Source organism: Calliopsis andreniformis, chromosome 3 (genome assembly GCF_051401765.1).
Source record: "Calliopsis andreniformis isolate RMS-2024a chromosome 3, iyCalAndr_principal, whole genome shotgun sequence".
NCBI lineage: Eukaryota > Metazoa > Arthropoda > Insecta > Hymenoptera > Andrenidae > Calliopsis > Calliopsis andreniformis.
Window position 1 is genome coordinate 15372443 of NC_135064.1, and position 14813 is coordinate 15387255.

The 14813-nt window shown below is 40.8% G+C and overlaps 1 protein-coding gene across 1 annotated transcript in view; it reads left to right on the forward strand.

The window, feature by feature from the left end:
- The window catches only part of Chinmo (Chronologically inappropriate morphogenesis), a 50597-nt gene that overhangs the window by 34806 nt on the left and 978 nt on the right, over positions 1 to 14813 (forward strand). The window lies entirely within an intron of this gene.

Consider the following 14813-nt stretch of genomic DNA (forward strand, 5'->3'; position numbering starts at 1 on the left):
ACTGTAACGATAATTGCATGGTTTTCGAAACTCGTGCGGATGGGGTTACGTCATGCTCCTTCGTCTGTCTTCTAAGAAACGCAGTGACTTTCTCCGAACGTTTTCGACTGTTACACGCGTTCTTCTTTCACTCGCGGCTTTCTAAGGCCATGGACCACCTAGTTTTGAGTCATTGGAATGCTTCGATAGAAACTGATAGAGCAGCAGAGTTTCAGGTAGATCGATTCACGTTTCTGGTTGAGGTACTGAAATATCGAGTGATAGAATTGGAAGATCAGAGGATATTTCAGTTTCAGTTTTTGAATTTTAGGTTTCGAGAAATTCATGAACTTCGATTCTGTACTTATGTTCTATTATATTCTCGATTTCTGCGGAAAAGGTTCATTTAATTTAATCTCCATTTGTTAGAAATACAAATTCTGCCTTAAGGATTTCAATTAGGCATGAACTTAAATTTTAGAAAAATGTGACTCATCTCTTCTTACTTTACAACTACAGACATGTATTATTAAAGCAATATGTCGAGTACATTTTCCGATTCTTTAACTTCACAGACTCTCATCTCAAACATTCAGGAACAATTTCTATTAATACATTTATGTTTGACTACACTCTTCAGCCTAAAGCTGTCTTCATTGAAACAGCAACAAGAACCACTTTGTCGCCTTTTCTTGATACCTGTTCCAATATGTTTCCAACAAAGATATTGTCCACGTTGAAGCCACGTAATTCAAGGTATATTTAAGTGGTGTTTCGATTTTAATGCGACATTAATCCCTAACACCAAAAACCTGGAGAAACATTTAGCAATAAACGGCAACTTGTTCAGGATACATAAAACAGCAACAAAAAGTTCCTCGTCGTTGCTTCGGTGGAGACATGGCTTAACATTACAGCAGTGAAGCACGCAGACGTCCTATTGTTAGAAAGCTCGAAGTGTCATCCGAGAAACTTCCCTCGGATATAGCAGAAAATTCGCGAGTGCTGCTTGTTCCAACAGAGTCGACACGCCATCGTATTGAATTATAGACGAAAAGGCTGGAAATTGCACCGACGAAGCTGTGCACCGCGTGACTCCTTATCCTCTCTTCGTCCCCTTGTTTCCTCCAGGTCTAGTAACTCGGTGCAATTTCGCGCACGTGCCTCGTAAAAGTTTCATCGAGTCGTGCACGCGTTGTGTCGGAAACTTCTGGCCACCGTTGACTTCGCGTGGCTCGCTGAAACATTAATTCGTCCTTTCCTACTATTAATTCCGTATGCGGGATCGCCGCGACGTCTGCATGTCGGCATCGAACCGCTCGCCTTTCGTGTTCCAAGAATGTTCGACGCGGGCCCACGAGATCTCTTTGTCGGATACACTTTCGTGCTTTAAACGCTTCGTGTTCGGCACGGAGAGAATTTCGGTGATTATCCTAGACGCGAGTTGATGAAACGTTTTTTGGCTTCACAGAGTGAACAAGAATGTGGTAAATTTAGCTTCTGAGGTGTTTTTTTTATTCATTGATTATCATGGATGCTACAGTGTTTTAAATTTGGGATTGGTCGACGTTGATGGGATGTTAATCTTTTTGGGAATAGTATTAAAGGATAAGGGCAACGTGAAATTGTAGCTTCTAGTAGTAATACAGATTTATGTAACTGGAACGTGGAAACGTGGAAAAATTTGATTACAGTTATTTCATTATTTAGCCGGTAATGGAGGAATAGTAGATACTTACGTTACTTACTTACAGTTCTTTGGAGTTCATATTAGATTCAGAATGCTCCATGATCAATACTTTGGTCCAATTGTTTTATTTGTTCCCCTTTTGTCTAATCTATTATCGTTCTTATTCCAAGTGACTTGGAATCCAAGTGTCTTCGATTGTTCATAATTTAATCTGGCCCTAAAACCTTGTTCAGATTAGTCAAGTTACTGAAATTGAAGCAGCTTGAATGTAAGTGATTTGAAGCACCTTGACCAATGTGAACCTGTTATTTTACTTGACTTGAAACATCCCTCCAAGAATTCTATTTCATGTAGGCACGTTCAGATCAGTTACTTGAATGCAAGTAACTTGACTAATCTGAACGTGGCTTTAAGGCCAAAACTTCTTAGTAATTTTGAGATGGTTTCTCACATGCTGAGCACTTTTTGAGAATCTGAAGAAACTTGTTGCTCACTATCGGTGCTTTGTGGGGCAATAGATTTCATTGAGTCCCTAAAGTCGAGACTCTTTTGTCGTTTAGGTAGCAAGATGCTTGATCACGTGCGAATCGGGAAGGTTGAAGAATACCTAACGCTAGTCGATTTAGGCCACGGTTTCTTCGAAACGATTAGTTCCTCTCAATTCTCGTAACGCGCGAACCTCGAAACCTGGTTTAACCTTCCGCAGCTGGAAAGCATTGCACAATGCAGCAAGAGCACGAAATCCTTGCCTGGCACATGACATCTTGACCTGTGAACTTCGAAATTCAGCTTGTTATATATGATTCGCATTATTATGTAGTTGAGTGCTTGAGATGAGTAGAAAATAAGGTTAATTAGTACCATACTGTTCGTTATAATGAGGACATTCTAGGAAACAGTGTATACTGAACTATCGAATACTTCGAAAGCTCTATTTTATCGTATAAAGCAAATTCACATGAGGGAGAATACCTATCTTTTTTAATATTCTGTGATACACGTTTAAGTCACCTAATCTCATATTTACTCGTATCACATTTTTAATCTATCAGTCGGGTCATTTCTTGACCAGAAAATGCTTCCAGCATACTTGAAATTATCTACGTAAAAGTGATTAAATATGAATTAACTCATGACCATAGTAAATACTAAATATTTACGCAGTATTGTATTATTTTCTTCTTTCATACGAACTAATTTCATCTAACTCTACCATTTCATTTCTAGTACTAATTCCTATTGCAAATAAGTACTATCTTTGTGAGCTTAGCAGATCGAATCGAGCATAGTTTTTTTCCTACATGGTTAATAAGATTAAAATGAAAATCCCTGATTATAGAGCAATCTAGGAAGATAAATATCAGAATTCATATGTTTGAAATCGAAAGAGAATTAAGATGCTGCCGATAATCACGCGTCTTTGAAGCAGCGACGGTTTTCGAAAAGGTGCGAGAAAATATCGAGTTCCCCTTACAGATAAGACACGAGAGGTTTTGAATGAGTTATGAGCATAAGCTGTTGGATGTTTCTTCAGGAGAGGATGCGAAAGGCTGGTTCTCTATGTGTGTCAGGGCCAAAGCGGCTCCAGTATGTTTTAGAAACTGTTAGAAAAGTTCGCTTGACTCTCGTTTCCCTGCTGCAAATTATCGTCGGACGAGAAAAGATTTGTTTAACTCGAACCTACTTTCATCATTTCCTGAAACCAAGGAATTTCTTTCAGATTCGTGATACTTTCTGCCTTGATTCAATTCCTTGGCTTCTGTAAGTCCACCGTCAATGTTCTGTCTTATACGTATTACAACAAATGTCCAATGAAATTGAATTTGTTAATAAGGGACGACGATTTTACTTTCAAGGTAAAATTAACTGACTTTCATTTTGTTTAAAATACTCCTGTATTCCTATTCAGGAAGTGACAAAACAGTTAAAAGTGATTTTTAAACATTCTGAAATTATTTATCTATTAGTTGGTCATCTGTGATTTATTTTTTTAATATGCAATTCACAAAATTCGACGAAATCAAGAACAAAGTCATGACCTCTGAATGAACACATTGACTTTGTGAGAGGTACGACTGAAATTCGTCGTGACAGCCATCCCCAGGAGTTGTATGTATTGATCGACAGAACATGGTAGTGTACAGGAGAATCGTAGTAACCCGAATTAGAGACCTGTCTACTTTACTTCTAGTTACTCGAAGATAATCGAATTGCTTCATGCGTTGCGCGCAATTATTGCCTTCTCTCTTAGGAGAATAATCGCTAAACACTACTTAAAATTTTATCAACGTTGCTTAAAACATTCATCTTGAATGAAGAGAATGAACAGAAGACACAGTTAACTTCGTTTGTAGAATTGAAGTTGAAATTGGGTCAACTAATCTTGCGAAGCGTAGCCACGTGGACTTCTTAAATCGTCACAAATTGCAATTAATTGCAAATATGTACCATACGCAGCAAATCATTTTGAGCACAGGTGACATTCTCAGTTTCTTCTAATGAATATTACAAAAAGAGTAATAATATACATTAAATACAAGACCCAATTAAAACCAATTTTATTTACAATTACAATCACAATCGTATGGTTAAATAATTTTCAGTGATCATAACTTCTTGCAGTGTTAAGAGAAGAAAGGGAAATTTCGGGTCGTTTGATTGATTAAGTAAATCATAAGGCAAGAATTAAAGGCAGTCAGAGTTTATTCGACTTTTTTTATTTGCACGCGTAGCTCCGTTGCAAGTATTTTTACGCGCGCAAGCAATAGCACGCAAACACCACGCGGTCCATTCTCACGCACACGCACACATGTTAATGCTCTTAACCGTTAGACCGCCTGATAGGATAGAGAGTGGGTCTCGTGCAGTGCCGAATTCGGGTCACGAAATATTTCGTGATAACAACGTCAGAGGGCCTATCGTATGGCCAAGACTGATAAACGATGTCTATCTAACCGAAAGGCATGCTCGCTCGCTCTTTTTTCGTAAAATCGACATTGTGGCTCACACAAATAGCAGGCACTTTGGGGACAGCCCAAATTGTCCTCATACTATGGTTCACTTCTTCGAATAGAAAAAAATGTTGTCCAAAAGAAAAATATAGGACAAAATCCATGTACATGTACAGGAAGATGAGAGACTAATTATAATATTACTTAAGTGTATTTTAATGAACCAACAGAGATTACTAATTAGCCCTACTGTTGTAGGAACTCCAACTTTTGATAACTCTTGATGCTTCTATTCGTTCTCTTTTGAGCCTTAAACTTAAATCTCTCTGTTCTAATAAAAGAAAGGAACTTCTTTGAGTAAATACCAAGGATCTCCATCATAAATCCAACGTCTTCATGAAATTTTCTTCCCCAGAAAATCTTCGTGTCCCCCAAAACGATAGAGAGATTTAAGCTCCTCTAGGCGCCTTATCCTCCCCGCGCGAATTTATTTATATTACCAAGCCCACGATTTCACGACGAAATTTAATTTTAATTTTGACCATTCGAGAGCTACGACGCGCTATCGCATAAGCGGCCAGAGTATATCTCGACCCTTCTGCAAGCTTTATTACTATGCTTCTCGCTCTGACAAGTACGAATAAAACAACGGACCGAGCGTGCTAGCCTGACGCTACCCTCCTACGCACAATGCGTAACCCTATCTTCGCTGGAAATCCTCAACCCTCGTTCCCGCTCTTCCTCCTGCGGTGGCTTGCCCTCCCTCGATATCCTCTCTCCCTTCCTGTATCTATCTCCCTCTCGTTTCTGGTCCACGATTTCCTATGTACAGATGAACGCTGCCCTCGCATTTCGCGTCAAGTTACGCGGATAGAAAGATCGCCAGAGAATAAATATTTTTCACGATTTACATTTTCTATTAGCAAATTTTACGGACTCTCAAATAATAATTCTGAATCCTCTCCTCATTCGAGTGGAGGATAGAATTTACGGTGTTATCTCGATAGAAGCTATCGACGCTACACTCACGTTTTCTTAGAACTGGATATTTTTTACTTCGCGTGAGCCTTGCTTTCAGGAATTCAGAATGAAGTTGCTAGTATAAAAATTGATCTTAGAAATGAGTTTCTTGTGTTTTTGACTGATTTCAAGCGAGGTTGTTTAGAGACAATACTGTATTCGAAGATAACTGTTGAAATAGGTGTACTATTATCCTCCAAATGAATGAATATTCTATTTATATTGATTCTACATTACACGTTACTTAATATAAGAAAATTGAACCACTGTCGTATTACAATAATGAGTATTTTTTGTATAAATACTTAATAAATATGGAACACTAAAAATTCAACAGTACTCAGTACTTTAATAAATTATGAACAGAAATTCATTTGCCTAAATGAACACGATACACTTCACTTCCTTAAGACTATTATATCTAAGTTACATTAAACTAAACCCAGTCCAGCACTTATCAAAATGACAAAAACGTCCAAGTTTGTTTATTATAGCATAATTAGACGCTCGTTCACCAGACCCAAATAAATAATTCGTGTTGGCCCTTATCATCGCTGCATCGTGTTCTCGAGGGAAAAGGCCTCTCTACGAATTGCGCGCGCGTGACATTGCGTGAAGTTTGAAGCGTGCTCGGCAGATAGCGCCACACGCTCGCGGATCCTGACGCGTGTATTTTTGGGGCGCGGGGGTGGGAGTCGGGTAGGTGGAATTGGACGACAGCCAGGCGTGGGTGCAAATTTACTGCAGCGCCCGCGATTCCGCAATGTCGGTCGAATTCGACGTATTTCATGCGACTTGGTCGCGAGGAGGAAGGGGGGCGACACACACGATCTGCTCGAAAATTATCTATAGCAGAACGCCGTGTTATCGGCATCCATTCGACGCGAAGCAAAGCCCGAGGGAATTGAGACGTAATCGTTAATTACATTTCTACCGATTCAATTGCCTCGATAATAGCCAATCGTTGCGTTTCGTTTCGCATCATCGCGTAATCGTTACAAAACAACTCGATTTCTGTTAGTATTACATCTAATTTGTAGTTTATTTATTCTACTCGAAATTTTATTCCGTTTTTGTAAGAGTTTTACAAGTTCTATTCGTTTTCGTGTCCATCATTTGTTTTTCATTTTGATGTCCTTTTACAGTAGTTCTTTCTGCTATTAAAAAAGTGAATGGATGTATGCGGCGATTTTGCAACTCGTTTTTAGGACAGCGAAAAAAAAATGTAGAACAAGTATTCCGAAACATCAATCACTTTTCAGAGATTGTAAATTAAATTATCTCTAGGCGATCATTTTGGCGGCGTTTAAACTGGAACTCCTTGGGGAGGAAAGAGAACCCATAATTTTAGGTCGTTTCGCAGAAATTTCGGTAGACCCCTAATCCGAGTAGAAGCTGCGCATTACAGGGACAAAGTTTTATTTAGTTTATTACTCGAATTCATTACCTGAGCGACCTGTCGATCGAATACAGCACAGCTCAAATAAAACACTATCCTTACCACAAATACATTCCACGCCTCACTGAAAGAACATCAAAATTCTAATTTAATTTTCACCAGTATTCCATTTCATCTACAGAAATACTTTTCCACTCCCCCAAAAAATCCACCACAGAGTAAAATATCTCACTCTCGGAAATTTCGAATATACAAATTTGAAGTTTCCCTAAATTTACAATTCCTATAGCACGAAAGCTCTTCAAAACCTCCACCAGAAGCTTCCAGCAGATAGTTAAATTATTTCAAAGCCATTGTTCAGGTAAAATATTCGATTCTCAATGCTAGTGCGGAATGCACCAAGAGTTTTCCGGGCACGTTGCGTTGGGGTGCCGAATTTCGTAGAGCCGAGCCTACCGCGGCACGCACCAATCAATAAACGAATGCGTGCGTGCACGGACGTGCGCGCGCGCCTGTGTGCAACCGTCCGTCCCGTAGTGTGAGTGCACGTGCCGCCAAAAGTTCGTGAACGCGCAAGGTTGCGTGCTCCCGGTCGTTTGTGTGCGCAACTATGTGGAGAGGGCCGAGCGTACATCGCGCGCGTGCACGTATAGAACGAGCCCCTCTCTGTGTGCCCGCTCGAGGAGAGCTGGGAGGAGGAGGCCTTTGACGACTCCCTGTGCCTCGCACCGCAACTCATATTTTTTTTCCTCTCCACTCTTTTCGGACGGCGAGCCATCTCGCGCGATTTTCGCTGCACCGGAAGGTTATTTCCGAAAATAATCGTTTATCGCGGTTTGATGCATCGACAGAGAACTTGACCGCTAAAATGACTCACTTGATACGAGGAACAAGGATTTTCAAGTGGAAATTCTCTTCTCATGAGTGAAACTTGAAATTGTGGGGAAATTTGTAGTACTTTTTGGTCAGTTTTGTGGGTAGAGTTTGTTATTCTTCAGATGAAAGGTTTCTGAAAGAGATCTTCTGAGAAATCTCGTTTTCATTTAGAGAAAGATTAGTAGTTCAAAACATGAGCAATTTGCGAATTATGCAATTATTTATACCCTGCTAATCTTAAAAGATGAGCAATTTGATACTACCTACGCACATTATGCAATTATTTATAAAGTCGTGTATAGGTAATAGAAAATTTCCCTGTAGTGATAAGGCAATAGTTTTCTGCTAATTACAGATATCTTGATTTTGAAGTGTATATTTCTGTTTCTCTGTTCAGACTACTTAAGACTGAATTACTATTAGAAACCAGAGTTAAATGCATGATAAACGATCGAGTGGAGCCTTCGCCGATAGCAAACATTGTTTTTAGAACGTAGATATCTGGCAGATTCTTGGAGCAGTAGAAGTAGACTTTTGGCACCAGACGTGGCTGGTCTTGCTAGTGTACATTATTCTTGTGACGTGGAGATAGTAATTGGAGCGACGTACGTGCGTGCATTATCGAGCGTGGAATGTCATATTGCGCGTATCTGGGTCAGCATGTGGTTCGACGAATTCAATTATAAATCGACCAAAATGGCCTGAATAATCTCGTTGCACTAACCTTCATAAAGAACTGAACGCTATCGTAAAAGTGAAGAACCAATACGAATCGAACCATAAGCTCGACCTTGGTTAGCAACTTCCTCCCCTCAAAGCGCAGGATGAAATAATTTCTCGAGCACGGTTTTGGTTACCTCTCCCACACCGACATCGGCCGTCTCCATAAATAATTCAACGTGGAGAAACGGCGGCACGTCGTCTTTAAGGCGGCACCGCTGAAACCGAAAGTGACGAGTCAAAACACGAGCTAGAAGCGCGAGACATCGTGCAAGTACGGAAATGTTTCGGTAGGAGTCACTCAGAGGCAGTTCGATAGACATATTCTGATTCAGCGAGGTCTCGGAAGTGGACCGTTGTGCAGGTTATGGTTTTCTCTGGTCTCCGAGGGGGCACAGGAGGGTTGGCATCCCTTGCAGCACGGGATCGACCGGGGTTTTAAGGAAAAGGAGGGTGGACCAGGCTCCCTTGACTTTGGCTTGCAACGCACGGCTGCCTGACATTGATTTTCCTTGCCCTCGCATCCTCCGCCTTCTCTGCTTTCCTTCCCGCGCTCGTCTTCAACCCGACGTTAACTGGATGCCATCGCTTAGGTGGAACGATGGGAAAAGGTGGAGCCCAGTTCTGGCAACGTGTAATATTTGTACAACGAGGGGGTGGCAGTAAATACGAGCTTGGAAATTCTTTGTTTCGGACTTGAAAAAGAGTTTCCTTGGTGATGTGATATTCAGTGTTTTATATTATATTTTTTAAGTTATTTTAATCTTTTATTTTGGAAGACACTAAGACACTAGTTAGATATCAGTGTCTATGATTAGTGGGAAAATAAAAAAGAATACTGTTCTTTCCAATACATATTTTTTCTATAATCTATATCATTATCTATGTGAAATTGTTAAAGTAGACAAAGTAATTTTTACGTTTTCGTTGAAGATACTCAAGAAATTAATCATTTGAAGCATTTTTTATGATCCATTAAAAGTAGGTATACCTCCATGCTTAGCGTTGATAGTCTACAAAACTACACATCCAAAAGTCTACCAAAACAAACAAAAGACACTCTATTGTCACTGCAGATACCGACTCTTACCAAAATACTATCAAAAGTCCGAAAAAGATACTTTCTGAACTCTCATTTTATTAGGACTCTTCATCTCCTTTCCCAACCAACATATCTTCACATATCTTTCAAGTTGAACCTATCCTAACACCCTGAATGACCAAAAGTTTTCCCTATTACGCTTAAAACGATCCTCATTCCCAATCATGCGCCGATCGCCACGGGCCCTTTGTTTCTTCCGCCGCTCGTTCCAAAAGGCCAGCCTGCCGTCCGACCGACGACCAATTTGGCGCCACCGAACGAAACGTGTCAAGGACTGGCGATCCACAGCTCCTACGCTCCCGTGTATCCATCGAACTCCTCCCTCCTGCGATCTCGAATCTCGCGTGGAAGAATGTACCGAGAGGTTCGACGCCAACGTTCCGCGGGATGCTCCCCTCGTCGTCGATCTCGCCGACTTGGTATGCCACAGATTTGTAGATTTCCCACGAGACCAGCTGCGTAGGCTGCTTTTACTTTGCACGTGTGCTCGCGGAAACTGCTCTCTTTATTTTCGCCCTCGGAACGGTTATGTCATCGGGCTACGAGAACGTAAGCTTGCGCGGCGCCTTTTGAATTATCTTCGCCAAGTGGCCCGTTGTTTGCTCCCGTTTCCTGTGACGCATCGCAGAAGGCGACTCGCATGGCGCGCTGAAAAGCGCTTTCAAGGACTTTTTAAATGTCAACTGTGCGGCGCGTTGAATTCATTTATTTTTTTATTAGATGTTTTGGGTGTTTTAGAGTAGTGTTTTGGAATAGTTCCGCAGAGTGGGAAAGAAGTCTCGTGGAGGGAATTAGATGGGGTAGTGTAACAAAAGAATCTGTGTTGGTATCTACTGTAATTGAGCTATGGGACACGGTAGCAAATCGTCACATGAAAAAGTTAGAGGCTCCACAATTATACTACTATTAATATACTACGATCGGGAGTAAACATCATGGTACGTAAGAAACGGGGATCTAAGGAAAGACCTTGAAATCGAACCCGTAGAAGAAGTAATTGTACGACATGCTAAAAATTACAAATCGAGATGGACTAATTATCCTAAGACACTAGCCAACAACTTTTACACTCAACCTATCTTGAAAAGATTAATCAAAAAATATCCTATAGATCTAACGTGCTAATGGTATGGACCACTGAGAAAATGCCTACTTGTTGCTAACAAACAATCAGTAATAACAAAATTTGCCAAATATTGTGAAACAAGTGACATATTATAACAAGGGGATAATAAAAAACACTATAATTAAGGGTTTATGTACTTATATTTATGAGTTAAGGGATTCGTTACTACATAGTTTCTAGGCAGAACAACACAATAGAGTCACACGAAGTCATCGAAGTACCCTTCTTGTCCCTGTGTCCTCCCTCGAGATTTCATTCCAACCCTGCTCAGTAGCTTGTACAGTCTCACATAAACTCAAGATTCCACCCAGATTTCTTGTATCACTTTTCAGTAATTAGGGTAACAGACCCTATTACTGTGTCTGAACCTATTACTGTTCTTTATATAGGCATTGTATGGAAAGCACGATAATAGGTTCAGGCACAGTAATAGCGTCTCTTACCCTATCTCCAAAATTCTAAAAGCATTTATTATCTTCAACATCTTCACTGCTTGATTCACACTACCCCTAAAACTATATAAAACCACAGTCTTCAGATCCCATTCAAAGCGAGTCATAGTTAAAGACTTCTGTTATTCTCAACTAATTATCAATGCAACGAACCGCGTCGCTAGACATACACCTGCTTCGAATCCCAATCCATGCACTCCGATTCAGCCGTCCCCGTGTTACACGTGGCACGTGGCACGTGGCCGAGATGCTTACCACCTGCACGAAGACAAACTTTTGTCCATCGATAACGCCTGTCGATCGTTCCCATAACAGGAGAATTAATTTCCTCCTGACATTCTAATTTTCCCCTTCGTTAAACTGTTTCTGCTCTCAAAAAAGAGGCTCGTCGAAAGGAGACTAACACAAGGACACGACATAATTCTAAGGAGCAGTTACGAGAACGACGAAGAAGGAGAAGATGAGTCGGGGTAAACATCTCGCCAATAAGATCGGTGATATCCAGCGGCGGTGGTCGATCGATCGAGGGAAACCGCCGCGCAGCCACCAGCAGCCTTAGCGAGTTGTGGTAGGGCTGTATCGAGTGTTTCTTTATGTTATTCGTTTGTTCGATCCATTCAGCTGAAAAGGGAAAAGGGTCAGGTCTCGTTCAGACTGGTGGGGAAGACCTTGGAAGATGCTGTGTCTCGTAACTAAACCTTTCCATTTGCCCCTCTCCCGCGCGGAACGGAGCTGGCTGGAAGCGGGCTGTTGCGGGATTTCCTCGCTTCTACGCTCCCTTCGCTCGAGCACGCACGAGAATCGAAGGCCGAATCGGAAATTTCGTATTTTCCGTCGACCGTCTTCCAGGGCCACTCTGTTTCAAGGAAAGGACGATGAGTTGTAATTGCCTCCATGTTTAGAATTCATTAGAACTTGACCAATCAATGTTTCTTAATAGCTTATTAGGAAGTATGATAGAAGTAATTAACCTCGGGATCCTGAAATCGTGGGGTCGTTTTGGGAGGAAAATCGTGAGAAACAATAAGTTTCAGAAACAAGAAATAATCTTGAATAATTATACTTGTAGGGATGATGTTTCATTGTGAGATTAATTATCAGATAAAGTAGAGGAATGTATTATTTTCTATGAATATTCGATTATACTTTGAAGGATCTTTTTGTTGATGTAAGGATTCTCAATTTTATTTATAATAGAAATGAAAATATTTACAAATTTTGTTGCAAATGTCACTCCATAATGAATAATTAAAAATACCTTGTCCATAAGAGTAATATGTGTATTAGCCTATAACAAAGTCCACCATATTGCGATGCTACAGTACAGTTATTCTACAAACACGTGTCAAGGCCACTTTTTATGAATTTATGTAACTTGTATGTATTATATGCATACGATATTTATATAGACACATTGTATCATATTTTTGAACAAACTATCTACGTATGTCCTGGCGTGAAATACTATATTTCCCAAGGTTACAATCGTAGGAGATTTGACCTTTTTTTTTTCATTTTTTTGTAGTGAAAAACAGTAGTATCCCCTAAGAGGATAATCTTATAATCCAACACGTGAAAGGCGAGTTATTATCGATTAAAACTAAGTCACAACGTAACATTATATGATGAAAACAGTGGGTATCGAATAGATATACATATATCGTAGATTCTTTTTTTGTTGCAGCACCACTTCCACGTAGCTCGGTTATCGTTGCGTATTCGCCAACGACTTATCTCTTTTCCAAGCCGTCCAAAAATAACACCTCTTGTCTCACACTACTTCGTGTCTTGCTTGTTTCCCCTGACTACTGCATCTACTGCAAAGAACTTCCTCTTGAGAAGGACCAACTGTATCGAGAAATGATCAAAACAGTTCAATTTGTGGCACATTTAATTTAAGTAATTGTGAATCATGTAACACATCAGCTGTTTCTTTCTGTGTTTATTCTTATTATGGGAAAAAAGAGCAAGATCTGAAACGCTTGTTTGATACGCCATTCCCAACACAAGGGATCTGTCAACTGCAAGCCGCAGTTATCCTATCAATGGCCCAAATGCTCGGCGAACTTAATCAACCAAGCACGAAACACACCAGGCGTGTTTCAACACAAATTAGCCAACTCTTTCATAGTGTATTCGAGACAGGGATGTCTCATGATAATCGTCGATACACGCGAAATCCAGCATCCGAAAATTTCGAGGCAGGGCAGATGGCGTATCCTTTCGCGGAAGCGATCGTTCTCTCTTCTCTAAAGCCGACATCGGCATTTTGCGTTTCTGCATATCCCAGAGGCGTATCTACTCCCTCTGACCACCCGTGCCTGCCATCCTTTTCAACTCTTTTACCTTTTTCCCTACCCTTCCGATTCTGTCTCATTTTCTCCCCCTTTTCATTTACTCTCTGTCGGTCCAGTCTTCTCTCTCTCTCTCTCTATCTCCTCTTTTCCTCGCCCTTTCCTTGCCCTGTCAGCTTCTGTCTTCAGCGCGCACATTTTCTCCCCACGGTCAGTCAGCCCACCTTGATTCCACGTACTGAACGTCTTCACAGTCGCCTTTGTTTCGCCACCGATCCTTTGTGAATATTATAGTCAGCTGCACGAAATCGAGCCCCGCGGCCCCGTTTGCTTTTTCTAGGATGACCCGGCTCTATTCTTAGCTGGTATCCACGAAAAAGACGGATCCGCGCGTAAACCGTCGCGTACACGGACGCGTGCGCTTCCGTGTGCTAATCCGTGCACGGGGTGGAGAGCGTCATGGACTTTTTTTGGGGCGATCGATTGACGAGGCAGAGTAAAAATATTTGAGGAGATTCAAGAAAGTTGCGAGCTCTTGATGGGATGCAAGAATGTGAAAGACAAATAAATTTACATATTATATTTGGAACGAGCTAGGATACTTAGAATACCTAGAGGATTCATATCTAATTAAATTTCTTTCTATAAGGTAGAGGATCAGTTAATCATAGGCTAGAACTACAATTGCTTGAATTAAAAAGATCGATATGAAAAAGAAGGAAAACTATTCACTCTCGGTTTTATGGTTTATTATTCTCAATTTTATGTTACATTGTTATAGATTTATTCTTTAAAAATTCCTGGGTACAAAAATAGTTCTAAAGATGCGAGATTAGTGTAGGTGTTTGAAGATTCTTTGATTTCTTAAGTATCCTGTCATGTACCAAGATTCCCAGTTCTCTATATGATCATCGAGACAAGTTTCGTATCGATAATAACACCATCGCCTGTTCACACGATTTCTCTAAGGGAACTAACGGCTTTTTGTGAAAGAATTTCGTGAGACCCTCAACGAAACGGGAGGAATTGAGAACAGTCACGGTTGGGTCGCATCAACGCTAACTTCTTAAAGCTAATGATCGGTTCCGCATGGCCTAGGGAAAATAGTAACGTTTCTAAGTGGCACTGTGGACGCGACTCGATCGTGTCCGACGGAAATCGTTGCGTTCCTCGACGGCCTTACACGTGCCACCGATCTGAATGC